A 27,861-nucleotide genomic window follows, 5' to 3' on the forward strand; every position below is an offset into this window, starting at 1 on the left:
GGGTGGGGGGAGGGGGGAGGGATAGCATTAGGAGATATACCTAATGTTAAATGATGAGTTAATGGGTGCAGCACACCAACATGGCACCTGTATACATATGTAACTAACCTGCACATTGTGCACATGTACCCTAAAACTTAAAGGATAATAAAAAAAAGAAAAATGTGAAAGGCAAAACTTTAAGAAGAAAACATAGAACTACCTCTATGATCTCATGGTAGAGGATTTTAAAAATAAGACACAAAAGCACTAACCATAAAAGAAATAACAGATAAACTTGACTTCATAGCATTAATAACTTATCTTTATGAAAAAACAAATAAGCAAACAAAAAACACTTTGACAAAAGCAAAAATGCAGGCCTCAGATTGGGAGCAAATGTTAGCTATGATACATATGACAAATGTATATCATTTTATATATGTGTGTGCATACACACACACCCTTATGTACTGCAGGTAGAAATATCATTTCCTTCAACTAGTTAGGAAAACAATATAGCAGTAATCTAATCAACTTTATGTGGTACATTTTCTATAACCTTATACTCCCAGTCCTAGGTTTCAATGAGAGAAATCATGCATATATATACTTTGAGATATGGTGTAAGAATATTTGAAGCACTGTGGTTTGTAATAGTAGAAATCTGGAAGTACCCAAAGATCTGTCAACAAAAGAATGGGCAAATAATTCAGAAGTATTCACACTATGTAATAGTATGTATCAGGAAAAACAAATAATGTACAGCTATTCATGTCAACAAGAATAAATCTCCAAAGCATAACATTGAAGGAATAAAGTCATGAAGGAATACACACAGTGAAAGAAACTACTTGTAATGTGTTCTAAAACATGTAATACTCGACAACTGCAACTCATCATTTAGAGATATACACATATGTTGTAAAACTGTAACGAAAACAGTGGAACTATAAACACAAATCTGGTTATGGTTACTTCTAGGAAGAGGCAGGGGATGTGACTAGAAAGGAGCCCACAGAGGGCTCTGATGCCGGGGCGGGGGGGGTTGTTTGCAGATTCCTAACACATTGATAGTAACATCTGTTTACTCAGCTGGTTTGTCCTTAAATGCACTATGTAATCACGTGATATGTATCATATACATTCTTTAGTATTTTTCAGAGTTTTCATAACCAAACAAAGAAAAACATTTGTGCCTGACCAATACCTATCCCTAAGTAGGTTACATATTTTATAGGCAGAACAGTCACCAAAAATTATAATATATGAGGCTTTGACCCAATTACACTACCAAACATCCCCCATTAAATTTTTCCTGTGGATTTAAAACTCTTTATCTGTAGGAATCCTGCTTCCATATAAGATTTTTTTCTGGAAGGGATATATTACCTTTTTAGTGTATTGTCTACTTCAGTGTATCATAAACTGCCACTACAACAGCCAAGGAAAGAAGTAATGGGAGGGCCACATGTCCACCAGGTTAATAGAGATGGGAGGAAAGGGCCAGGGGCATAATGTTATTCAGTGTGGGTGGACTGGCATCCTGAACTCACTGTGACCCCATTGGAGAAGCAGCAAAAGTGCAAAAAACACAGGAAAGGAGAGATGGGAAAGTAACAAACCATTGCTGCCACCTTCACAGGCTGCCCTGCAGAAAATGCAAAAGGCAATGCCCACTGTCATGTTGGGACATTATTTTTTGCATGAAAGAAGCTGGCCAGGAAAAACATTAAATAGGAAATAAGTTTTATAGCTTTATAACCAAACAGCATGGTGAGCTACATGTTACCTGCACTCACGGTGACAGCACCATCCGAACCCCAGGGACTAGGCCTCTCACCCCACCAGCTTGCAGTCAGTGACTAAGCCGTAGGTCTGTGTAGGACTCCTCACACCCCGCACCTTCTCACCTCAGCTTCCCACTGCTACGGTGTGGCTACGGTTTGTTCATCCCCACCAAATCTCATGTTGAAATTTGATCAGCACTGTGGTGGTGTTGACAGTTTGGGCCTAGTGGAAGGTTTCTGGGTCATGGAGGTGGACCCCTCATGAATGGCTTGGTGCAATTCTTGTTCTTGAGACACTGGATTGGTTCTTAGTGTAATTACTTCCCTTGAGAGTTCTTATAAAGCCAGGCAGTCCCTCAGGTTTGGTGCCTGCAGAACTTAAATTAAATAAACCCCTTTTCTTTATAAATTACCCAGCTTCAGGTGTTTCTTTATAGCAACACAAAATGGACATGCCCTCTGCTAGTCTCAATTTATGCCAATTACTGGAATAAACAAATAGCAAGGGAGATTAATCATTGAACAGTGCTTAGCCTATTTTCTGCTGCTATAACAGAATACCACAGACTGGGTAATTTATACAGAAAAGAGATTTATTTCTTACAGTTCTGGAGGCAGGGAAGTCCAAAAGCATTGTGCCAGCATGTGGCAAACGTCATCTCATGTGGCAAGGGTAGAAGCAGAAGTGAATGCATGAGACAGAGAGAGGAAATTGGGCTGAACTTTTCCTTTTATTGGGATTCCACTCTCATAATAACAGTATTAATGCATTCATTACCTTCATGAGCCTTCATGACCTAATCATCTCTTAAAGGTCCCACTTTCTGTAAATTCTGATACAATGGCAAGTATGTTTCAACACAAACTCTGGAGGGGACACTGAAACACAGCACACAGCCAAGCTTCTTTGACCAAGCTGACTACAGGATGCCCTTGATGGAGAGACCAGGGATCATCACCTTCAAGTTCCTGGTCCTTCTTCTTGAACTAAAGACTCCTCGGCTTTGCTCATGTTGGCTTTAGCCACCAGTTGCTTTACAGCCTCCCACACTCAGTCTCTCAGCTTAGGTACCAGAAGACACTTCCATTTTTTAAAAATTATTTAGCTCTCTCATGACCTCCTGTCAGCGGATCTACCTCGCACTTCATTTCCTCAGGCTGATACCTAATGATGCTCCAACCCCAGGGAGGGTCATCTAGCTAACTGGTACTAAATAACAGTCACTTAAAAGGCAGTTTAAATTTCACGCATTCAGACATATATGTTTGTGCAAGGCAGAGGTTTTCTTTCTTGTTGACTGTATTTTCAGGTCGTAGTTACAGATACCCATTAACAAGCCAGCCTTCTGAAATAAGATTATCTCAGTCAAGTATTCTCTTTGTTATGTGTGGCATCATCAGACACATCTGCAATGATCTCAAAAAAAGAAATGATCAGAACCACATTTATTTAAATATGCAAAATGCTGAAGGAGAGCTATTGGCTGATGCATAAATACAAATTCTGTTTCCATCTATGAGAATTGGAGTGAGGATGGGGAGTCACAACCATCCACAAGTGACACTGACTTAATAACATAGAAAATGTTTCAGATTTCTCATGTACTGGGGAAGACAAGAGTGGTGAGCACAATCAGGGTAATAAAACATCCCTCAGCTCAAAGAGATAATTCCAATATCATATATTGTGCATGGAGTAGTGAAGGCCAAGTACAAGCAACTTCACATCAGTACATAGCCTACACAAGACAGCCACAAGTCAGGAAAGGTTTGTATTGCATTAGCAAATGATTGAATTAATAGCTAATGATCTCCTAGAAGAAGCATATTAAAGACTTTTAATTGACACTTTATCAACCATAATAATCTCTTTTATCATTGCTCTGCTCATTTATGTTCCAATGAATAAGACTCAAAATCCTGAGACAGCTTAAAGTATATTTTACATCAGTCATCATGGTCAGTGTAGCATACATTTTATGATTTGAAAATTTGTAATAGCCTTTCATAGGCTAATTGCTGAGCCCTCTACCAGAGCTAAGAAAAGAGTGCACAGTTTTGTACATTGAAAGAAAAGGCAAAACACAGTAAGGCAAGCAGCAGTAAAATGAGACAGCTGTGTCCAGCTCCCCAGCAACCCCTGCCAAGAAAGCCCTTTATATGAAAATGAACATTTGACAAGAAAGCATATTAAAGTATTAGCTTTTTCATTCAGCATAGGGCATCTCTTTATTTTAAAAAAATCTTAGGATTGCTCTAATAATAAATTGCCTAATGTGTGGACAGCATGATTCCATTTGTAAAATGTCTATTTAGCATTGCTTTTCAAAGGCATATCATTGCTTTGTGAGATGTACTCTGAGGTTAAAAGATGCTTTCCCTAAGAAACACTAGCTATGGAGTAACTGTCCTACAGTGAAATGATCTAATAATAATAATAATAATAATAATAATAATTGGACTTAATGATTTTGCATCATTCCTACTCACTTTAATCAGACTTCCAAATTATTTTGTGTTATGGAAAATTTCAAACTTGGCATTTGAGAATCAATCTAAAGTTTTTTTTTTTTTTGAAAAGTGTGATTTTCTCTAATTTGGTGTTGACTTACATCAGGATTTAGTAAACGGGCCTAAACAAGTTCTTCCACAGGGAAAGGTAAAGTGAATCAAAGAGGACATTTAATGAGTAGTCAGCTTGAATCCCAGTGGGTGGGGCTGGTGATATCTGAAATCTACAGCACTTCATGATCACTCAACAAATCATGTTGGCTGATTTATGCTGTGGAATAGTCAGTGGTCTTCAAATGAGAATGCATGTTGTTGGGGATATGGGAAGACCTTCCAGGGACATGAATAGTTTTAAGGGAGTCATTTTCTAGATTCTCAACTTCCACATGTGTTCGTTGGTCAGAGGGAACTGCCTTCAGATGCACTTGGGATGGAGGTGCAGCCTCTGCACACTAACAGCAAATTCAAAATACAAATATTGATCCAGGAAAGTGACTGAGATGACTGAGTGACAAATCTCATGCTGATCAGATAGTTTCCAAGCCGTTTCTTTCAACAAAATTCATGAAGGTCATTTAGGTATTAGCTCACTGTATTAGTCCATTCTTCCATTGCTATAAAGAACTATCTGAGACTGAGTAATTTATACAGAAGAAAGGTTTAATTGGCTCGTGGTTCACAGGCTGTACAGGAAGTATGGCTAAGTCTCCTCTCTCAAAGAGTACAGGTTTTTGTTTAAAAAATCTTTTAATTATCACTTTGGCTAAATGAATGACTATTATTTTACGGTGACTTGTGATCTTATTTTGGTAATGTGTTTTAAAACTTTGACATATTTGATTGGCTTCCTAAAAATCAAATTTCAACTTCAAAATTAAGTCTTTTTTGACCTTTTAACTTTGGGATGCTATGAAGGTCCCCTGAAGCATCCATAAGGGAGATAAACAGGATTATTTGACATGTGAAATTACATGGGAAGCATTGTCAAACAAGAAAGGATGGTTTAACCTTCTTAAGTTATATCTTAAAGAATATGTTATTAATATATGTTCCAAAGTTATATGGGATTTCTAAAATCCTAATATGTCTGGGTATATGCTATCGGTCATAATTCTGGTTATTATGTTGAGTTATTGTAAACCACAGAAATAACCAAATTTCCTTTTCAATTGTCTTTATGACCATTTAAAGTCATTTCCACAGTTAATTGCTTAATTCTGATGCAGTTTCTTAAAACTTCACAAGCACATAAAATCCTAGAATATGGTGTCTTTAAAGAGATTCATGAAAGGATGGGAAGAACCCTGACACATGCTCTTGAACACAAGTTTCTAATAACTTTAGGACCACATCATTTGGATTGGGTAAAAATTCCTGGAACTCTAATGAAGAGACTGGCTGGTTTATAAAACTACTAAGCCAGGCAGGAAAAAAACTAATTGAATACCAAGAAAATATTTTGCCAGATGTTCCTGCTAAATCAGCTAGTACTGAAATTGTTAAGACATGCAATTTAAATGAACTCCATGGTGAAAGTCAAATTACCTATGATAATCTATTGGTTATCAGTGCTATGCACCTAAATTGGAGAAACAATCAGTATTTAAGAGAATATAAGTCCAATGTTAAGTGTGGGCTCCTGGAGAACAGCTGCTTCATCTTCCTGAGTCCTTAAAGCTTTTGTTATTAAAATCTCTGCATTCCATGACTCATCATTGAAGAAATAAAATGATCCAAATTAAAAATATATATATTGGTTTGGTGACTCTTCTAAGTTGCTAAAATAGTTGATGACCAATGTTTGGTTTGCTAAATTCTTATTCCTAAGAGGACAATCAAAACTGCAGGTACATTTCTGTTTATGATCGGGCATTTAAACATTTACAGAGGGATTTCATTCAATTGTCATTTTCAATGCATGTTTTCTGGTTCTATGAAAGCTTTTCCATGCAAGAGGGCTAATTCTATAACAGTAGCTAAAAGGTTATTAGAAAATGTGTTTTCCCCATGGGACATTCCTGGAGAAATCTCCAGTGATGGAAGTACTTGTTTCACTGGATAAGTTTTAAAGCAGTTAAATAAGGTTTTATAAATATGACAACATTTGGTAAAGCTAACTGAAATGACTGGATTGCTTTGGTCGAAGGTATTTTATATTAATGGCAATCAGATCCACTTCCAGTGTAAACCATAAGGTGATACCTTACAAAATAGTCACTGGAAGACCTATTCCCCTAATAATACAACGTCATTTATCTTCCACTACTGAACCCTGATATAACTAAATGCTGCAAGGCTTTAATGCATTATGTCAAGATGTATTTTCACCAGGTAAAGAAATCTTTTTTATGGTCCACTGACCGAGGACAATCAAACCTTTCACAATCTAGAACTTAGAGACTGGGTCTTCTAAAAACAACATCAGATAAAGACTGCCCTTGCCATCCCCATTGCAGCAAAACTTCAGGACCTTGAACCTTGGGTTCATAATGTCACAGTTCAGATGCCCTTGCCATCCCCATTGCAGCAAAACTTCAGGACCTTGAACCTTGGGTTCATAATGTCACAGTTCAGATGCCCTTGCCATCCACATTGCAGCAAAACTTCAGGACCTTGAACCTTGGGTTCATAATGTCACAGTTCAGATGCCCTTGCCATCCACATTGCAGCAAAATTTCAGGACCTTGAACCTTGGGTTCATAATGTCACAGTTCAGATGCCCTTGCCATCCCCATTGCAGCAAAACTTCAGGACCTTGAACCTTGGGTTCATAATGTCACAGTTCAGATGCCCTTGCCATCCACATTGCAGCAAAATTTCAGGACCTTGAACCTTGGGTTCATAATGTCACAGTTCAGATGCCCTTGCCATCCTCATTGCAGCAAAACTTCAGGACCTTGAACCTTGGGTTCATAATGTCACAGTTCAGATGCCCTTGCCATCCTCATTGCAGCAAAACTTCAGGACCTTGAACCTTGGGTTCATAATGTCACAGTTCAGATGCCCTTGCCATCCTCATTGCAGCAAAATTTCAGGACCTGGAACCTTGGGTTCATAATCTCACAGTTCAGAAGGCCCCCTCCACATTCTTGGAACTGTTCACCCCTTGGAAACCTTAAGGTAAATCTAACCAGGGAAGTTTATCCCCAGAAGCAGACAGCATCCTTGATACAGACAGCTTTTTCACAACATCATGGATCAAGACTTGTCTGCCATCATCAGACTCTTAACTTTCCATTTTTTTCTTATTCCCCCGTGAACAATAAAAGTGAAAAAGGTGTCATTGGTGTGCACTCAGCTGCTATAGTTTTATTTGTGAATGATTTTGCATCCAGCCATATACATGAACAATCTTATGCCTTTTAGAAGAAAGATGAAGGGTCAACGTAGGTGAGAAATTTTAATTGTACATTTGTTGCCTCATCATCAGTCAGAAAGAGAACACTGGTTCACTCATTTTAACCTACATCATAGGTTAAAGAGAACATTGTCAGGAGACTTTGCCCTTCTAGATAGGCATAATTTATGAGGTTTCTTTTTCTATGATTTGGAGTAAATGAGACAATGATTAGAAATTTATCCCTCCTGATAGGCCCTATAGCAGATTCTACTGTAAAGGCTATGGCTAGACAACAGATCTTAAATTCTCTTGTGAAAGTTATGCTAAAGGATAAATAATATAAATAATAAAAAATAGAATCATTCTGGATCACTTACTGGCTAGGCAAGGAAGAATCTGTGTAGTTGCTGGCACTTCTTTTTGCACATGGAGAAATACATTGGGTACTATAGAGATTCAGTTGTAGGAGATTAATGAACAGACTGCTTGGTTAAAGTGAGTGGCTCTTTGTCTATCTCACTTTTTGATCAACTTGTTTAGTTTGTTTGATTCATGGGGACCCTAGCTAAGGAGCATACTGCAAACTCTTGGTATTATCCTCCTGATAGTCATAATAGTAGTCTCCCTAGTACTCTGTATTCTCTCAAAAGTTTTAAATACTTGCATGCAGGCATCTCAAGAATGTCAAATGGTATCTCTTCCACTGGAATGACAAGAGCTCAAATAAATGTGTGACCATGAGGGCACTGTAACGTATGAATGATGTGTTCAGACTAGAAATCCAAAATGATGGTAACTGAGAGTGGCACTAAAGCCTCAGGTTTTGGTCATTGTATTAGTCTGTTCTCACATTGCTACAAAAAAACTACCTGAGACTGGGTAGTTTATAAAGAAAAGAGGTTTGGCCAGGTGCGGTGGATCATGCCTGTAATCCCAGCACTTTGAGAAGCCAAGGCAGGCAGATCATGAGGTCAAGAGATCGAGACCATCCTGGTCAACATGGTGAAACCCCATCTCTACTAAAAATACAAAAATTAGTTGGGTGTGGTGGCGCATGCCTATAGTCCCAGCTACTTGGGATGCTGAGGCAGGAGAATCGCTTGAAGCTGGGAGGTGGAGGTTGCAGTGAGCCAAGATCCTGCCAATGCACTCCAGCCTGGATGAAAGAGCGAGACTCTGTCTCAAAAAATAAATAAATAAATAAATAAATAAATAAATAATAAATACAAGAGGTTTAGTTGACTCACAGTTCTGCAGGCTGTTCAGAAGGCATGGTGGGGGAGACCTCGGGAAACTTACAATCATGGCACAAGGTGAAGGGGAAGCAAACACATCTTCACATGGCAACAGGAGAGAGAGAGAGCAAAGGGGGAAGTGACATACACTTTTAAACCATCAGGTCTCATGAGAACTCACTCACTATCACAGGAAAAATGAGAGGAAAATCCATCCCCATGATCCAATCCCACCTCCCACCAGGTCCTTCCCCCAACATTGGGAATTATAATTCAACATGAGATTTGGGTGGGGACACAGAGCCAAATCGTACCAGTCATACTCTCACCTAAGTGAGAACCTGACAAAAAGGGTGTAATTCTTAAACAAAATTATGGGAGGCCATTGTTTTGAACTGAGCTCATACACTAGGCCCCAACAGACCAGACCAAACCAAAATGGAGTCACTCATACTACATATGGCATAATTTAACTAAGACTTTAAGGAAAGAGATAGGTCCTATAACCGACCAGGTTTTGTTTCTCTCCTGTAAACAGGAGAGTCAAGCACAAGGAAGTACCCTCTGCTCTAACCCTTACCAAAAAAAATAACTTGATGTCCTTCTACCTACCTTACAAAACCCTCTGTTCTGCTATTATTCAGTGGATTTCAAGACCAAATCAGTACATTTACTTGATGATAGTGACGTCAATTACTAATGTTTTCGGCAATCTCTCAAAATCAAGGGGATGATCAAAAGGGGGAATTTGTTAAATTAAGCTTAGCCTAAAGCTGCCTCCTTATATATTTTAAGTTCACCCTTAAGGTTTCTATACACAGTAAACTGAAACCTAACTGGATATATAAACAGACTAGCCTATTCTTGTGCCAATCACCAAGTTTTGGCCAATTAAAGTGGGCCAACTGTTCAAATTGTGTTCAAATAAGGCAAACTCTAAGCTGTAATCAATCTGGCTGTTGCTGAACTTCACTTCTGTTTTCTGTCTGTCACCTTCCATTTTCTGCCCATAAATGTTCTTCTGCCACATGGCTGTGCTGGAGTCTCTCTGAGCCTGCTGTGGTTTGGGAGGCTGCCTGATTCATGAATCATTCTTTGCTCAATTAAATTTTGTTAAATTAAATTTGTCTAAGGTTTTTCTTTTAACAAGTGCATACTCAGAAAGACATGAGAAAGCCTCAACTCTCATCTTGGGCTGACGTTAATATGTTGAGCAAACAGCAAGGGAAGGCTAAGGCAGAATTGTTCATTACTTACTAATGTTTGAAGTGTGCCCCATCACTCATACAGACCCCCTCAGGAAATAGTGACAGACTTATTGGTTCCAAGCACTTAAGGAAATCACTATCCATTCATTATCTGACCTTTAAGCTAGCCAAGTAGAGACTTCAGTGCTCATATACGAAAGAGAATACAGACTTGGCAGAATTATTTCTTTAAAGTCAGTAAACAAACAATAAAAGCTACCAAAAAATGCCCCAGCAACAATAACAAACCCTGGGGAGGTTGCAAAATCTGATTCCTGGGGTTTTCACACTATAATATTTAAAATGTCAATTTTTAAGAAAAAATTGCAAGACACAAAAAGAAACAAGAAAGTACAGCCCATATGCAGGAGAAAAAAGCAATCAATGGAAAGTGTCCCTGTGGAAGCTCACATGATGAACTTACTCATGAAAGACTTTAAACCAGATATTCCAAATCTACTCAAAGAAATTTTAAAAAATTCTTAAAGAACTGAAGGAAAGTATGAGAATAATGTCATACCAAATAGAAAATATCACGCGATTGAAATTATTAAGAAACAGAAATTCTGGAGTGGAAAAGTACAATAACTAACTTGAGAAGTACAAGAGAAGTATAAACATCTTGCCTAAAACCTTTCCTCAAGCTTTGTCGCTTTGCCTCAAGCTCCACCAATCATTGTATTCTTCTTGAAGCAAAGCAACAATAGGTTGGAAGGGTTTTAGGCAGGATGTTTATCAGGCAGGAGCTCATTTATTGTGACATATTCCCTCTTTAAAAATGTAAATATTATTGGGAAAGTTTAGCTTCTCATCAATCCATCCAATCTTCTTGTGCATTAGTTCCATGTGACTAACAGACTGACCACCCTTAGAATGCAGGGTCTTGGTTGAGTGGCAGCTGTGGAGGAGAGTCAAGGGAAGGTTCACAGCCACTCTTGGCATTTACTCAGCATGGATACATGAGCTGCACTAAGGATTCTTCGTTCTGACATTTTAGCCAGAGCTGACTCTGCCCCACGCATCACACAAAGAAAATAGAAGGCACATAAAGAAGATTCTGAAGGCATTAATAAATGGAGCTGTAAGGTGTGAAATAGACACAGAGCAGCACCACTACTGCAAGCCAATGGAGACCAATGGAGAAGGAACACGTTTGACAAAGAGTACAAAAATAGATCCTGAGAGCTCAAATTTAACTCTATCAGCATTAAGTCAACACAACTAGAACAAACATTCATATTAGGTCCTGTTTCTCAAACATAAAACAAAAATTTAAATTTCCCAGTTGGATTTGCCATGTATAGCCAGGAAAAGCAGGCCTGGTTCTGAGATCCAGGACGTAGCCAAAAGGTGACAAGAAATCATCTCAGGGAGTGGACTTTCTTTCCATCCCCAGTTCTTAGAGTTCCTAGGCATTGTAGATCAAGAAAACAAAATAAACTCAGTAAAATGTTCTCATGGAAAAAAGCCAAAGGCTAGCCCTGATAAGAGCCTGTTTAAGCACAAGAGGCAAATACCTGTGATCTAATTTGACTTCTCTGTAGAAAATCTCTTGCTAAAAGACACTAACATGTGGATGTTAAATGTTTGGCCCAATTCTGCCATTTGTTAGCTGTATGACCTATGCAGTCTACTTAACATTGTTGGGCATCTTTTTTTCTATCTGTACAAACAGGAATAATAATATCTGCCTCATAAGCTTCTCATGATAATTTCCTGATATATTACATAAGAAGCACTTAGTATAGGGCCTGACACGTAATTAGTACTCCGGGATTTGTATCTGTTGTTACTGTATTAACAATGATGCCTCTATCAGTTCTGCCTGAGTGCCTCAATATGCAACTCAGGAGAGCTATTTCTTTGGGGCTTAGACATTTGTCCCAGGAATTTTTCTTTCAAAACGTAAAAAAGTTTAGGAGGTGGTCATATATTAAGAGTTTCCATTAGTAATGCCTTTGTATTTGTTAATTGCCAGAAACTTGATCTCCAATTATTTAGCAAAAGACTGAGCTCTTGGAAAATGAAATGTGAGGTCAATATGCTTTTACTTGGTGGGGGGGTTAATTTTTTGCATCTGAAGCCATGTGGGAGACATGCCCTGATTGTGATCCCTTGAACAGTTAGGTGCCAGGTGGGAGTTTGGGATGTGGGAACAGGACAGGGGTAAAAGTGGAGCCCCCAACACAGGAAGGAGGGGAGCACAAGGCAGCAGTGAGTCACTCTAGCCCCAGCATTGACTAGCATGTCCTAGCATGACTCCAGCATGCTGTCATTTGGAACAAATCTTGGATAGGATAAAACCTGAGTTTAATGAAATTATGGATTCTCAGAATTTTTAATCCAGAGGGTGCAAGAAATTACACAAACCAAGTGGTCAGGGCCGTGAACAATAGCCACACTCAGAGAGCTGATCAGGGTCAGCATAGAAACAGCCCGACATGACTGCTTGTGGTCTGTGACTCAACCGTATCATCTGGATTGACTTTCTAAATGTGAAGTTTCAGCCAGTCCCTAAAATCCACAGACAGACTAAAGTTCCAGCAGGGGACCCACACTGAACTCTGTGGTAACCAGTTTTAAACTGACAAACCAAAGACCTATTTGAACAAACCACTTTCCCTCATCATACCTCATGGGTTTGCTTTCAGGAGTGTGAGACCATGGTGGAGAAGTTGTCCTCACTGGGACCTCTCTCAGCATATACCTGTATACAGGTAAATCCCCAATGCTCTTAACTGAATTTCTCTGCATTATCTTGGAGGTTCTGCAGAAACCTCATTACCCATAGTCTAACTCTTCTGTACTGGGTTATGACTTCCCCACCTTCACTTGCAGTGAGCTTGGGCTAGCACTACTATGTTTCACAGGCTCTCTGCACTGAGATATCAATTTCTACACCTGCCATCATGTTAGAGATTTGCACAATGGAATTTAAAAGCTTTGTATTACCACTATTTAAAAACATATCTGGCTGGGCCTGGTGGCTCATGCCTGTAATCCCAGCACTGTGGCAGACCAAGGCAGGCAGATCACATGAGGTCAGGAGTTCGAGACCAGCCTGACCAATATGGTGGAAACCCTGTCTCTACTAAAAATACAAAAATTAGCCAGGCGTGGTGGTGGGTACCTGTAATCCCATCTACCTGGGAGGCTGAGGCTGGAGAATCGCTTGACCCTGGGAGGCAGAGGTTGCAGTGAGCTGAGATCATGCCACTGCACTCCAGCCTGGGTGACAGAGTGAGACTCCATCTCAAAAAAAAAAAAAGAAAAACAAATATACGTATATGTCAGAACACAGATATTCCTGAGAAGCAGCTACCTCCCATGACTCACTCTGTTTGGCATTGCTAATTATTCAGCCGACTCTTGCAAGAATGAGTTGTTGAGCTGAGGGCCAAGACCTTGAGAACAGAGCAGGGAAGAGGCTGGGAGAGCTGTGCAGCAGGGATGGAAGCCTGTTTGAGCAGAGCTGTTTCTCAGCATCTCCACCCATGGTTTTTGTTTTTCTCCATTTGAAAGGTCTTTTAAAGCACAGGTCTATGGACACACAAGGGAGGAATCTAATTTGATGACATCACATGCACCACCCAAAAATCCATAGACCTTCTATGTCATTCCTTCAAACACTTCAGTCTGTCTCAATAGTTATGGTTCAAACTGGTAAAACAGAATTTGAGTTGCTTGGGCATTTCTTGCCTCCTTACTACATAAGATCAAGTGGGGAAGGTGAAAACCAGAACAAGTCACCCTGGGAGGCCCAAATGGGAAGTGTCAGTCATGCATTTGTGTATATTCAGTGTGAAGTGTAACCACCTGTCAGTCCACGTGACTGAAAATGTAGCTATGGGGGTTGCAAGGCTGGGTCAAATGGCCTGTGCTTTGACAGATTTGCACTGGGTTTCATTATTTACCATTATTAAAATAGACAATTATGGTGTTGGCTGTAAACAATAATCTATGACTGGCCATCATCTTAATGAAGATCAGAAAAGCATATCAACAAAAGTATAATACAACCAACAAACCACTAAGATGAATTTATAACTACAGCGAAGACACAATTACAAATTTTGAAATAGAGATGACTAAAACTGGAGTTTACTATGGTCTTTTTCCCAATAAATTATATGTTTTTTTTTTCAGTCAAAGCTAATGGACATCAGGAATTGTGGGATATTCAGTGGCTGCACGTCAGGGAACCTGGGTCCCAGGTCCAGTTTTATCACTGACAAACTCTGTGAATTTGGCAAAGTTATCTGTGAAATAGTTGAACTGGATAGTCAACTATTAGTCATTAGTTCATTATCTTTTCACAACCAAAATAAAATGGGTTAACATAATTCTAAACAATTATATTTAAAATGAAAGATAAAAAGGAAAACAACAGGATTGTGGTTTTCAAACTCTTCCCTGAGAAACCATCAGGGCTCAGAGGAGTGAGGTAGCAGGACTCTAGGGTCCCAGCCCTTTTATATTTTCTTAAGTCTTATACATTGGGCTTCTCAATAATAGTTTGTCTAAAAACTCTAAGAATTTAAACTGAAAACGACTGCATTGGGTATTGCTGACAAATATGTCTTTTGTGTCCTATCTTTGCCTCCACTCTGTGCTTTCTTCACCTTAAATAATATGAGTGCCACAGAACAAAAAAAATTCAGGAAACAGGCAAATCTACATTTTCTGATTATTCCATAAACTTTACAAAACATTCCAGAAAGTAAAAGGTCTACCCTGTCATAAGTGTGCTGCTGTAAGGGGCCTGTTTTCCTCCTATAAGTTGTGACAAGCTGGGAACCAGGCTGTGGAAGATCTCAGGCCCTGGCCAGTCTGTCCAGGTGCTGCTGCTCTCAGTCTCCTGGATGGTGTGAGCATCACCAAATGAACAGAGCCCGTCCAGGTGCTTCTGTTGTCCGTCTCCAGGATAGTGGTGAGTATCATCAAACAAACAGAACTGTGTTCAGGTCCTGTGAAGGAACTCCCCAAATCTCCATAATTTAGCAGGAGACAAAATAAGGGTAATCACCGCAGCACCTGGATCCACTTAGATTAAGTAAATTTACTGAGGCTCCAGGGGGAGGTCTTCAAGACTCGGATCTTGGTTATAGATTTAAAGTAGTTAATCACTTATGTCTTTAGATGAATGCACATTTACACATAGCCATATAGCTTAGAATATATATAAGCTCTGGAAGACTTTGTAATTTTGAGTTGGTCTGGAGATATTTTCCAGGCCTTCTCCATGTAACTGGTTACAGAAATAAAAACTCACTTCCTCCGCAGTTCATCTGCATCTTATTATTGGGCAACCAGAAATAGCCGTCCGATCCTCAGTTTGGTCCAGGAATAGCACCAGACGGAGGAGCAGCACCAGTGAGACTCACAAGGGCATGGAGACTTTGGGATGGGGGCTGAAATGGGCTCATACTCATTCTTGAAGCCATGGACTCCTTCCAGGTCAATGGCCTCCCCAGTTGCAGGAGAATGGCTTTTCTGTGAAGAGGAGAAAATGATGCACTCCCAACTAGTACCTCGGACTCACAGCCTTCCCAGGGAGGAATAAAGAAATAGAAAAGAGAATAACTAGAAATTATGAACAATTATTCCCTAAACTAGCACATGTAAGTAAGAGTGATAAAATAACATGTTTGTAAACATGGAGGCATGTTTGTACATTCTCAGTAACATTAATGTTTCTGAGAGGAAGTCTAGCACTATATAAAGGAAAACTGTTTATGTCATTTGAACTGTATGGCACGTACAAAAAAAATTAAAGGAAAATCCCAAAAGAAAGTTATGTATAACTTATTAAAGAAAAAATTAAAACTGCAATGTCCAATATTAAAGTAATGCTGGTTGGGCGCGGTGGCTCATACCTATAATTCCAACATTTTGGGAGGCTGAGGTGGGCAGATCACTTGAGGTCAGGAGGTCGAGACCAGCCTGGCCAACATGGCGAAACCCTGTCTCTACTAAAAATAGAAAAATTTTCTGGGTGTGGTGGCAGGCACTTGTAATCCCAGCTACTCAGAGGCTGAGGCAGGAGAATCTCTGGAACCCAGGAGGTGAAGGTTACTGTGAGCCGACATTGCAACAATGCACTGCAGCCTGGGTGACAGAGCGAGACTCTGTCTCAAAAAAAAAAAAAAAAAAAAAGATTAAATAGTCAATCATATAATCGTGTAAATGCCGTATGAGATAATGTTAAGCAAAAAATTAAGAAAACAATATTATTAGTAATTGTATCTGTGCACTCATTGTTCAACAATGAACAGAAGATAATTTGGAGTGAAGGAGTTATTTAATTTTCATTAGTTTTTTTACCATCTGTGAAAGGAAAATAAATATTGGGGCCCCAAAATCACTAAGCTAAAGGGAAAAGTCAAGCTGGGAACTGCTTAGGACAAACATGCCTCCCATTCTATTCAAAGTCACCCTCTGCTTACTGAGATAAATATATATCTGATTGCCTCTTTTGGAGAGGCTAATCAGAAACTCAAGTGAATGCAACTATTTGTCTCTTATCTACCTATGACCTGGGAGTCCCTTCCCTGCTTTGAGTTCTCCCAACTCTGCTTTGAGTTGTCCTACCTTTCCAAACTGAACCAATGTTCATCTTACATATGTTGATTGATGTCTCGTATCTCCCTAAAATGTATAAAACCAAACAGTGCTCTGACCACCTTGGGCACATGTTGTCAGTACGTGTCAGTTGACGCTTATCCTCAACCTTGGCAAAATAAACTTTCTAAATTAACTGAGACCTATCTCAAATTTTTGGGGTTCACACCCCAAAAGTATTTAAATTCAAATCTTGTAAAAACACTAAGCTATAACTCTATTTTAGCCACAGTCTTTCGTTTCTATGATTTGCCTGTTATTTCTTTGAATCAAGAAGACAACATTGGCTTTTAATTTTCTCACCCCTTCTCACCTGTGGAACTATATGTGATAGTTAATTTCAGGTGTCAACTTGGTTGGGTTAAGGGATGTCCAGATAGCTGGTGAGGTGTTATTTCTGGGTGCGTCTGTGAGCATGTTTCTGGCAGAGACTGGCATTTGAATCAGTGACTGAGTAAAGATCCACCCTCCCACAATGTGAATGGCTCCATCCCATTCATCAAGACCCAGATAGAACCAAAAGGCATAGGAAAGGCAAATTTGTTATCTCTCCTTGAGCTGGGCACCATTTTCTGCCCTTGGACATCAGGACTCCAGGTTCTTAGGCCTTTCAGTCTCTAGGACTTACATCAGTGGCCTCCAATATCTCAGACCTTTGGCCTCAAACTGTGAGTTACACCATCAGCTTTCTTGGTTCTCAGACCTTTTGACTTCCCCTTTATCTTTTCAAACAGACTAACTTTTGAACCTCTGGGATTCTGGCCTATCTTTTTGAAGGCTGGTACAGAAAGTGATTTGAGGAGTCATCTCATACAGCAGAAGACTACCAATGTACTAGACATACTCTATTCCCATCAGTGTATTTTTGTGAAACCATATTGCCCTAATCTTACTTAGCATAAATATCTGGAGCTTAGTTTCTTTTTTCTCCCCTAAGCATAAACCTCTTTCTCAGCACCTGAGTTCTAGTCTGGGAGTTTTGAAGAGTTATTTTATTCCTGTTTCCAGAATATGGTACAACTTTCTTTCAAGCCAACATGCCCCTAAGGAGAAAAGCCATCTTTGTGGTTCACTTAGCATTCGTTGATTGCCTTGTTTGTTTTTTTTTGTCAGCCTTGCATGTTCTGTTAATTTGGCCTAGTGCATCCTGAGGTAATAGAGCATTTCCAAACTTAAAAATATAAACACAAAGGTAAGAAAAAATGCAGAGAGAAGAGGTACATTTATGTCTGGACCTCACAGAAATAACACAGTTGCTCTTGGTTGTGGGTAGGATGTTGGGACCCACAGGAATTTCCACCTGCGGGCTGGAAATAAGAGTGATCTGAATAAGTAGCTCAGGATAATAATCAACTCACAACTATCTTTTAAAAGAAACCTCGATTCTGAGTAAGATCCTTTCCCCATACTCTTTTAGTCAAAACTTCAGATTTGCTGTTTTCATCTTTCCTGTACTATCACAATTTCTGATCATCTATGGGACTAGGTGGGAGGTGTTTCATCTTATTCTGGGTTAAGGTCTCAAGTCATCTCAAAGAGCCAAAATTACAGGCTGTGGGGTTCCTTATATCACCTGTAAGTTCTGATGACACAGAGGTAGATTTCTCTGAATCATGCCAATGCAGGCAACTTTCCCCCTCACATCTAAGGAGCTTGCTGCTTCATGAGTTGAGCAGTAGTTTGGCTTGGGTAGGCTGTGTGGCACACCCTTATCTCAACTATATTCAGTCAAAAATGGTGCCTCCTGGGGGCCTGATGCATCCTGAGATAACCTGGCACATGACAGATTGTCACCTCTCATCTTGTTCTTTCTGGGCACATACACATTGTTTAGATTTTGCTTTGCTGTGCATAAACAGTCAAATGCATGCATGATGTGACTCCCCTGTATACCTTACAAAGCATACACACCTGTGTGACTTATGTTATCCTCAGTGCTTACCTGCACTGTGGGGCTCTTAGAGGCTGATGAACTGTGCAGAGAAGAGAAGACAGCAGAGGGCAGGACCCTGTGGACCACCAAGTCTTGGCAGGAGGGAAATTGAAGAGGACCAGACAGAAAAAAAGAGGAGCCCACAAAGGATGCTTAAAGAGAAGAATTGCCAGAAAGTAGAAGGAAAAACAGGAGAGTGCAGGGTCCTGGATCCCAAAAGAGGCAACTCTGAAAGAGGGAATAGTCATTGCCAAGTGCTGCAGGGGTGTCCGCAGTGACTGAGTCTAAGGGAGCTGGCGTTTGGCATTAGGCAGCATCTACAGCTGACTTCTCTGTGGAGCCACAAGCCCATCTTCCCCCTTTTCCCTTTGAAAAAGTTTTAAAGGAGACGGGAAGTCTACTGCTGCAGGAGGACACAAAGTCTGCATCATTTAAAAATAAGTGTGCCAAGGGAAAGAAAAAAAATGACAGATGTAATAGTAATAGCAGTAATTACTAGCCTACCAACCTACCAATCAACCAACCTACCAACAAACCGACCAACCAACCAACCAACCAACCTACCAACCTGCTGCCTTCAAGGTCAGCAGCTGAACTCTTTCTCTCTCTGGGCATGAGCAAGCTGAGCTGTGTCCTTGCTCCCTCCTGTCCATCTGCAAGATGGACAGCTTTGGCTCTCTCCTTCTCTTTGGGTGTGAGTGTTTGCACATGAGCCATGTTGAGCTCTATACACAGTGTCAGCAGGGCAATTATACCTTTATCAGACAATAGTGGCTCGAGCCAAGAATGAACTTACACAAGCAGTTGTATAATAAGTGGAGGTGTGCGCCTGTGTTCCAAACTCACTGAGTCATGCATGCCTGGATATTCACCTCAGCCTGTTCCTTGACCAAAGCACATCCATGTACCTTACAGGAGTGAATAGACTTTACTAAAATAATTCAGCCAATTACTAAACAAATAATTAAATAATAGTAACAAGCTCCAAGGGGGATTGTCAGTACACAGAGTTGCTACAGTATATTATCTAAAATGTCCAGTTACAACAATAATTATAAAGTGTGCCATGTAACAGGAAAGTATGTCCCATATACTGGGCAGGGGGTGAGCAGGAGTGAGCAGAAACTGTCATTGAGAGTGACCAGTTGTATGATTTAACAGAAAAAAAGACTCTAAGTTAGACATAAAGTTTGATTAAAGAAGTAAATGGGCTCGGTGTGGTGGCTCACGCCTGTAATCCAAGCACTTTGGGATGCCAAAGCAGGTGGATCTTTTGAGGCCATGAATTTGAGACCAGCCTGGTCAATATGGAGAAACCCCATTTATCCTAAAAATACAAAAAAAGCCCAGTGTGGTACCTGTCTGTAGTCCCAGCTACTCAGAAGGCTCAAGCATGAGAATTGCTTGAACCCAAGAGGTGGAGGTTGCAGTGAGCTATGATCATGCCATTGTGCTCCAGCCTGGATGACAGAGCAAGACCCTGTCTCAAAAAAAAAGAAGTAAATGAAGGTATGATAATAATATTGCATCAAATTGAGAATATCAATAAAGAGAGTAATTATAAAAAATAACTAAATGGAAATTCTTGAGAAATTCAACAACTGAAATGAAAACCTTATTGTAGGGACTCAACAGGTTTGAACTAGCAGAAAAAAAAGAAGAAGCAAATTTGAAAAAAAGATTAATAGATGTTATGCAAGCTGAAAAATAGGAGAAAAGAATGAAGAAAAAAATGAACAGAGCCTCACTGAAATGTGGAACACCATCAGGTACACATATATGCTTATTAGGATTACTAGAAAGAGAGGAGAGACCGAAGGGACCAAAGAAAATATATGAAGAAATAAGGGTGGAAAAAAATATCAAATTTATTGAAAAACAATAACCAACAGATTCCAAAAGCTCAATAAACTCCTAGTAAGGTAAACTCAAAGAGATCCACAAACAAATGCATCATAGTAAAAATGCTGAAAGCCAAAGATAAGGAGAAAATTATGAAAACAGCAAAGAAAAATGACTCATTACTTATAATGGAATCCTAGTAAGATTGACAGCTGACTTCACATCACAAAAGATGGAGGCCAGAAGACAATGGGATAGCATATTCAAAATTTTCAAAGTAAAAAATCTGTCAACTAAGGATCCTATATCCAGCAAAGGTATTATTCAAAACTGAAGTAAAAATAAAGGTTTTCCCAGATAAACAAAAACAGATAATTTATTACTTGCAGACCCACCTTATAAGAAATACTAAAGGAAGTTCTACAGGCTGAAATCAAGTGATTCCGTATAGTAATTTGAACACACACACACACACACACACACACACACACACACAACCAGTAAAGATAGTTATGTAATTATTTTAAAAAATACATAAATGCATACTTTTTCTCCTGTATTCTCATAAATTATTTAAAAAGTAACCATACACAGGCTGGGCACGGTGGCTCATGCCTGTAATCCCAGCACTTTGGGAGGCTAAGACAGGTGGATCACGAGGTCAGGAGATCGAGACCATCCTGGCTAATACAGCGAAACCCCATCTCTACTAAAAATACAGAAAATTAGCTGGGCGTGGTGGTGGGTGCCTGTAGTCCTAGCTACTCAGGAGGCTGAGGCAGGAGAATTGCTTCAACCCAGGAGGCAGAGCTTGCAGTGAGCTGAGATCACACCACTGCACTCCAGCCTGGGTGACAGAGCAAGACTCTGTCTCAAAAAATAAAAAATAAATAAAAAGTAACCATATACAATAATGTGTATATAATGTTGGACCTATAGCATACTATAGCATATTGAGAAAGAATATGGTTGCTTATTGATTAAGCTCTGTTGAGACCAGGCCCTTCCCCAATGATATGAAGGTCAAATCCCCTTGAAGATGCCCAATCATATATCCTGCCCCAGGAGAGGGTGAAGTGTGGAGGCACCACCAGATTCTGTCATCACTGGGGACACAGGGAGGAGCACCTAAAATACTCCTACAGTGTGGAGCATTAAAGCCCCTACAATGTGGCCACCACTTTAGAGAAGTGATCTTGTCTTCCCACAGCTTCTTCAACACCTTTTTGTCATAGTCTTACCAATCAACACTTGACCTGTTTTAAAGAGTGTGCTCAGGGGGCTGTTGGTCCCGCCTTTTCCCCACTTAGCTGTTTTTCTTAAGGAAAGAGAAAGCATTCTGTCACAAGTATGAGGGCACAGAGACAGAGGGAAACTTAAGGAATGAGTGGGTAGAAGTGAAATGCACTTGACCAGCCTGAGAAGACGGGAGTCAATGCCAGGATGGAGGATAGACAGTGGTAAGCTCATGATGGCCATGAACCATTGGCTTGAAAAGTTTGGGCCATCCAGTAACATCAATGGAAGTCACCAAAGAACTTTAGGCCAGATAGTTTAAAGTCTCAGTAACTATTAATAAACATAATTGGAAGTTAAGGAACTGTCTTAGAGATACTGGAAAGAATATCATCAGGAAAACTAAGTTTCATTTCTTATTTTGCTTGCAATTTTCATGGCTATATCCTTAAAGCTCTCTCCTCTGTGGATTGTGGGACAGTCTTGCTGCCAGTTTATGTGATGCTTTATTATGTAAACTAGGGTTTCTCTGATTCTAAAACACCTGACAAGTATTTTCTTTCCCTGATTAATTTTCTGTTTTAAAATTTTTCCTGATGTTTACCTGACAGCTTCACATTCTCAAAGGATGAGCAATAATATTCTTGCTAAACCAAATCCCCAGTCAAAAGAGCAAGCCAAAATTTTTGTTTTCCAGTAAAGAAATGTTATTACACAAAATTTTCCTGGAAACTTAACATTTTAAGGTTGGGTGGAACCTTAGAAATCATCTGCTGTGAATGTTTTTTTTTTTTTTTTTTCACAAATGAGCAAACTGATACATGGAGAGCTGTGTTCTATCCAACACCCCAATTAATAGCAGCAGGACTTGAACCTGGGCTTATTCACTCTTACACAGTGTTCTTTTCACGGTTTTTTTATTACAGAAAACAAATGACCCCAGAACAGGAGTTTATAAATATTTGGAGTTTTTAAATACATTTTAAGATACGAAGTTTTTGTATATTAAAAAATAACATATTTTTTCTACAAATTTATGTTGACTGCAGTAGATTTTCAAGAATATTTGATAAATTCCAGGAAAATTGGTTATGGTAGGTAGAAGTCAGTGGGAATCTCAGTGTTTAGTGATGAAAGGGATGGATTTGACTACTCTGTTGAATCCAGGTACACTTAAACAAATAACCGATAACAGATAGTAAAATAATTGCATGGCTACTTCCTGCTTGTCTCTGCTCAGCACCTCATAACTTCGTCTTCCTAAGATCCTGTCAGCCACATTCTGCTGTGTTTTCTCTGGCCCCACCACTCTTCTGTGCCTCATCTTACACATTCTCCATTTTGGTGACAAAGCTGGACTCTGTCTATTGGCCTCAGCAGGCTATTCTCTGCCTCGGTATCTAAGTGGCTTCTTGTCATTCTTTCCCTTATGACCTGTGTGACCTTGGCCAGCTACCTAACTGTGTGGACCTTCAGGCTCTTCACTCACGACCTGAAGGTGTTGAACTAGATCCACTCAGCAAACACTGATTAGGTGCCTACCACTTGCCAGCACTGTGGGAGGCACCAGGAATCCAAGATCCAGCAAAGAGCTGCTCCTAGACCTTAAAGAGCTCACAGTCTAGTACAACCTTGCCCTCAGTGTGTAACATGGGAGGTTACTCCTAAGGAGTGTGGCAAACATCACAAGGAAAAAAAGTGCTCTGTGGTTAAACACATTTGAGAAACCCTTGTTAAAACAAAGTGAAGGAGACTTTACCAGTATAGAACATCTCAGAGCTTTCAATATGAATATGACCTTCATGGAATTTCAATGGAGAGCTATTTATTTCATTCAAGAAAGAGCTGTTCTATGGAACAGACTTTTCCAAATGCTGATCTACATGATGGATGGTTTCTAACTTCCTTTCCAAGGCTGTGATGTCTTATATCTGATGGAAATATTCAGTAGGCACCAAAAATATATAGAATTAAACCTCTCAGTGGCCAAAGGGTGATGGAACTGGTTGAACTCTTGAGATCTTTTATCTTTGTCAGCTACTCTATCTAGGACCAAAACCTGAAAGGATTTTTTTTTTTTTGAGATGGAGTTTTGCTCTTGTTGCCCAGGCTGGAGTGCAGTGGCACAGTCTCAGCTCACTGCAACCTCCACCTCCCAGGTTCAAGGATTCTCCTGCCTCAGCCTCCCAAGTAGCTGGGATTACAGGCCCCTCCCACCACGCCTGGCTAGGATTATAGGCATGAACCACCACACCCGGCCTAAAAGTTCTCAACTGACATACATAATCATATTTAAACACATAGAGAGATAACTTATGTGGAGTAATAGTTGCAAGCTTAAATGCATCCAGATCTCCTCTGGAATAAATTATGCTTTGCCCCTTTTTTGTATTGAAGAGATATGAGAATATGCTCACAGTATCTGATCTTGCAATACTGCTTTAAATTCCAATAAAAAAACAAAGCAAAATTATTGTACATATTTTATGCTCATGAAAGAGATGGAGACACTTAACCCTTGGCACTGTTACAGAAAGAAAAACACTGAGAGTAGTACCAAAAGCAAATGGTCTCACTCACAAGCTACCTAAGAACATTTTAATACCTTAGACCAACTCTGAAATTTCAAAATCTTTAGTCTAAATCAGTGAGCAGAATTTTTGTTAAACTGCTAAAGTAGATTATACTTGATTATTCATCATTTTTTTCTAAAACTGTTTTTGCTAACTGTAATGAATTTCTATGATGTCAGTGTGGCTTTCTGCTGAATTACTGAAAATGCCCTAGAGGACTTAGAGTGAGCAGCAGCTACTGTGCATGAGCTTCATTATGCGAGACCTGATCCAAATTCCCAGTTGGTAATTCATGAATGTCTTTACTTTTTTGATACCCTGAGGATCCAGATGGTTTACAGCCTCTAATACCAAGAACTATAATAGAACAATTTGATAATTTTATTAATTGCTCTTATTAATGTTTGAGATTTAAAAATGAAAAGAAGTCTGTCAGTAAATTTTGGCTTTTAAGTCCTTCACACTCCAGCTTTTAACTTTAGTAATTAATTTCAGCTTCCTTTTCTCTGACAGTGATAACCTCAATACCAAATCTGAAAATATCTCTAACTGCATATCTCTTTTCCCCTCAAGTCACAAATCGAATCAGCCAGATTTTTTAGCACTTACCCTAATTTAGCAGCCTCCCAATATCTGAGTTCTTTAGTAACTGAGAAACTTTGGATGCTATTCACAGAAATTTATTTTATTTATAAACAAAATGTGGCCCCAATTTGTCAACATTTTAATTGCCTTTGCAACACTGTTCCTCACTCCAACCCACCATGGAAATAAGTGCTGGCTTAAAGAGAAACCAAGGAGGACCTGCAGAATTAGAAGCAGGCAACAAGAAGACTGATGAGTATTAAATGGGACTCCCAAGAGAAGTTTTGCATGGGTCAACTTTCCTCCATGTCTGCATCTAGCTAGGGCTTAGCTGGCTTTTAGATGAATGGAATTCTGAGCCTAACAACCAACAGATACCTTTCTCTGTCCCTTAATGTCAGCAGAAGGAAGTGGAAATGTTTAGGTGAATGAGAAAATAAAAACAGCACATTTGAAACAAATGATCAAAATTAAGACCAGATCAGTATATTGTTTTTCAAGCCACACCAAGTGTCAGATGACTGGATTCGTTTGCATCTGGTTTTGAAAATTCTGTCTCAACATTCAACAGCCAGCACCTGTCGTGAGCAGTCTGAGGCTTTTTCAAGTAAGCTTCAAGTATCTGCTGTTGAATGCATTTGGTTAAACCTTGTTTCTCTTGAATGCACGTGTACCGTATACACTGGGCAGAGTCCACAGTGTGACACACATTGTTGAGTATGTCTCCTTTAAGTGAAGAGGTCAACCATGTGCCATTTGGTGGAGGAAGACACACTCTGCCCAGTCCATGCTTATGCAAAGCCACTGACCCCACCTCTGGAACTTTTTTTTTTGCTTTGGGGTGAATATGCTAAGCTTTGTTACGATGAGAACACAGTTACTGGTTTTCTAGTATCCCTAACCACAAAAATCAATACCGGCTTAGTTTGCAAATTTTCTTAGCAAATCAAGATTAAATGCATGGCTTAGTTTGAAATTGGATATGGTCACGAATAAACCCTAAGTTTTAAAATATTGTTAAACAACTCTCTTCTCATCTCCATACATATCATATCTGACCAATGTCTTTATATGTGTATCCTATCGTATCTGTTCACAGAATTCTTATTTCCCATTTGGCAGAAGAGGAAAGAGAGCTGCCAAAGAACAAATGATGTATCCTGGTGATGGGGCCAATCTTTGAATCCAAGCCCTGTCCCAAGATGTTTCTACTCTAAATACAGTGGAATCAGGAGAAGGATAAGCTACAATTTTTTCTCATGTGCGTATATGGAGCAGGTAACTGACAGGTTCTCAGGTGAGATTACTGACAAGCCAGGGGTTGCAGACTGAATTGTTATACCCAGTTTGTGACTCCCTATGGTTGGACAGAGTATACTTCCTTGACCATGTGACTTGTTTTGGCCAAAGGAATGATAGTGGATTTGACACAAGCAGGTTTTGAAATGTTTGTGGGGCTGCCCTTGCCTTCTCCTGCTTTGTCATCATCAGTTACTCCTGGGTATCTGTAACCCATTCAGCTTGAGCCTCAGAATAAGACAGATAGAGCATGCCTGGGCCATACCTGAACCTGGATCTAAGACCAGATGAGCTGAGTGAAGATCCTCAAACCTCAGCTGACCCACAAACTCAGGAGCAGAAAAAAAACTAAATTTGTGGTCACAAGACATTAAAATTTTAAGGTTGATTGTTACCCAGCTGACTGACCTATCAGATTATAGAGGGATGATAACAGTCATATGAAGAGGTAGCCCAGTGAAGAATGGGGTGAATTGGAGAAGTTTCGATGAAGAAGGTGAGTCTTGAACTGAGCCTTTACTTCCATCTCCTCCAAATCAGCCTAAGCCAGGCTAAATGAGTTAATTGTGATTGTTACTCAGACTAAAAGTATCTTAAATCTTCTAACATTGAAGTCTTGCCAAATACAGACTAGCTATCAAGGCTCAAGAGATCTTTGACATTAGCTGTAAACATTCACCTTCCAATGACTCCTGGGAAAAGAACAATCTCATGAGTGAAGTTTCAGCTTGCTTTGAAAATAGGAATAATAATCTAAAAGAAGCAAAATTGAAAATGAGATCTGAAGAAGTGTCCTGCTTTGCAAAGAAAGAAAGAGGCTTTCTCACCTCCTGCCCCTCCCCACAAACTCATCTCCATCTACACAGCTTTCTCCACTCACCTCCCATTTCACCTGAGCACTGTCTCTCTTCTCCAAGTTTATTCCTCCCCTCTCTGGATTCAACCTCTCCCTTTCACAACTTGTACTTTTCTTCCAATTTATAAACATTGTCATGTTTTCCTATCTTAAAAAAATTCTACAAAGAAAATAACCCTTATGCAACTTCATGTAACCCCTCCCTACCTTCCACCCTGCTCCTCACAGCCCTCAGCTCACTGGCTCTACATGGCTGTTGTCCAGAAGAGGCTGGAGGCCCAGGCCCTGCTCTGAGCTCCCCTATATCGTCTTCTTTACCTGGACTTCCCCAGCTGAATGATCCACAGGCCCTTCAAACTTAATCCACTGCTCTCAGTGCCACACCGGACGAGGATATGGGGACTAATGCTGAAAAGCCACAGGGTGTTGATAAGGCACTAGCGATAATCACTGACCTGAGCCCGTTCTTATTCAAATTTAGTAAGTGTATTTCAGACCGTCATCCTATGCCCAGAACTGCGACAGATGCTGCATCCTGGACTTGATGATTATTTTTTGAACGATCATGTGATGTTGCCTGGAGGTTGTGTAACTGCACCTGCTCTGGCAACTTTCATGACTCAGCACAGAGGAAGAAGCCAAGCGCGATTCTCCAACACACTGGGGTACGTACTGGCTGGCCTATGTCCTGGGTCGTCCAAGAGCAATAGTTGTTCACAATGACAGGTCAAGTCACCTCCAGAGTGTATATTATAACTAATGTAACCTATTTGAGAAAGAATAAAGGGTTTATGTTTTTTGAGAATATTTCCAT

At 39.8% G+C, this 27,861-nt stretch overlaps 1 long non-coding RNA gene across 1 annotated transcript in view; it reads right to left on the reverse strand.

Moving 5' to 3' along the window:
- Positions 1-286: 286 nt before the first annotated feature.
- LOC107971826 (uncharacterized) overlaps positions 287-27,861 on the reverse strand; it is a 51,757-nt gene continuing 24,182 nt past the window's right edge. The window contains exon 7 of the long non-coding RNA XR_010159103.1: positions 287-27,813. This is a non-coding gene — a long non-coding RNA (uncharacterized LOC107971826). The remainder of the gene's footprint in view (positions 27,814-27,861) is intronic.

Source organism: Pan troglodytes, chromosome 6, assembly GCF_028858775.2.
Source record: "Pan troglodytes isolate AG18354 chromosome 6, NHGRI_mPanTro3-v2.0_pri, whole genome shotgun sequence".
In the NCBI taxonomy this organism is placed as follows: domain Eukaryota; kingdom Metazoa; phylum Chordata; class Mammalia; order Primates; family Hominidae; genus Pan; species Pan troglodytes.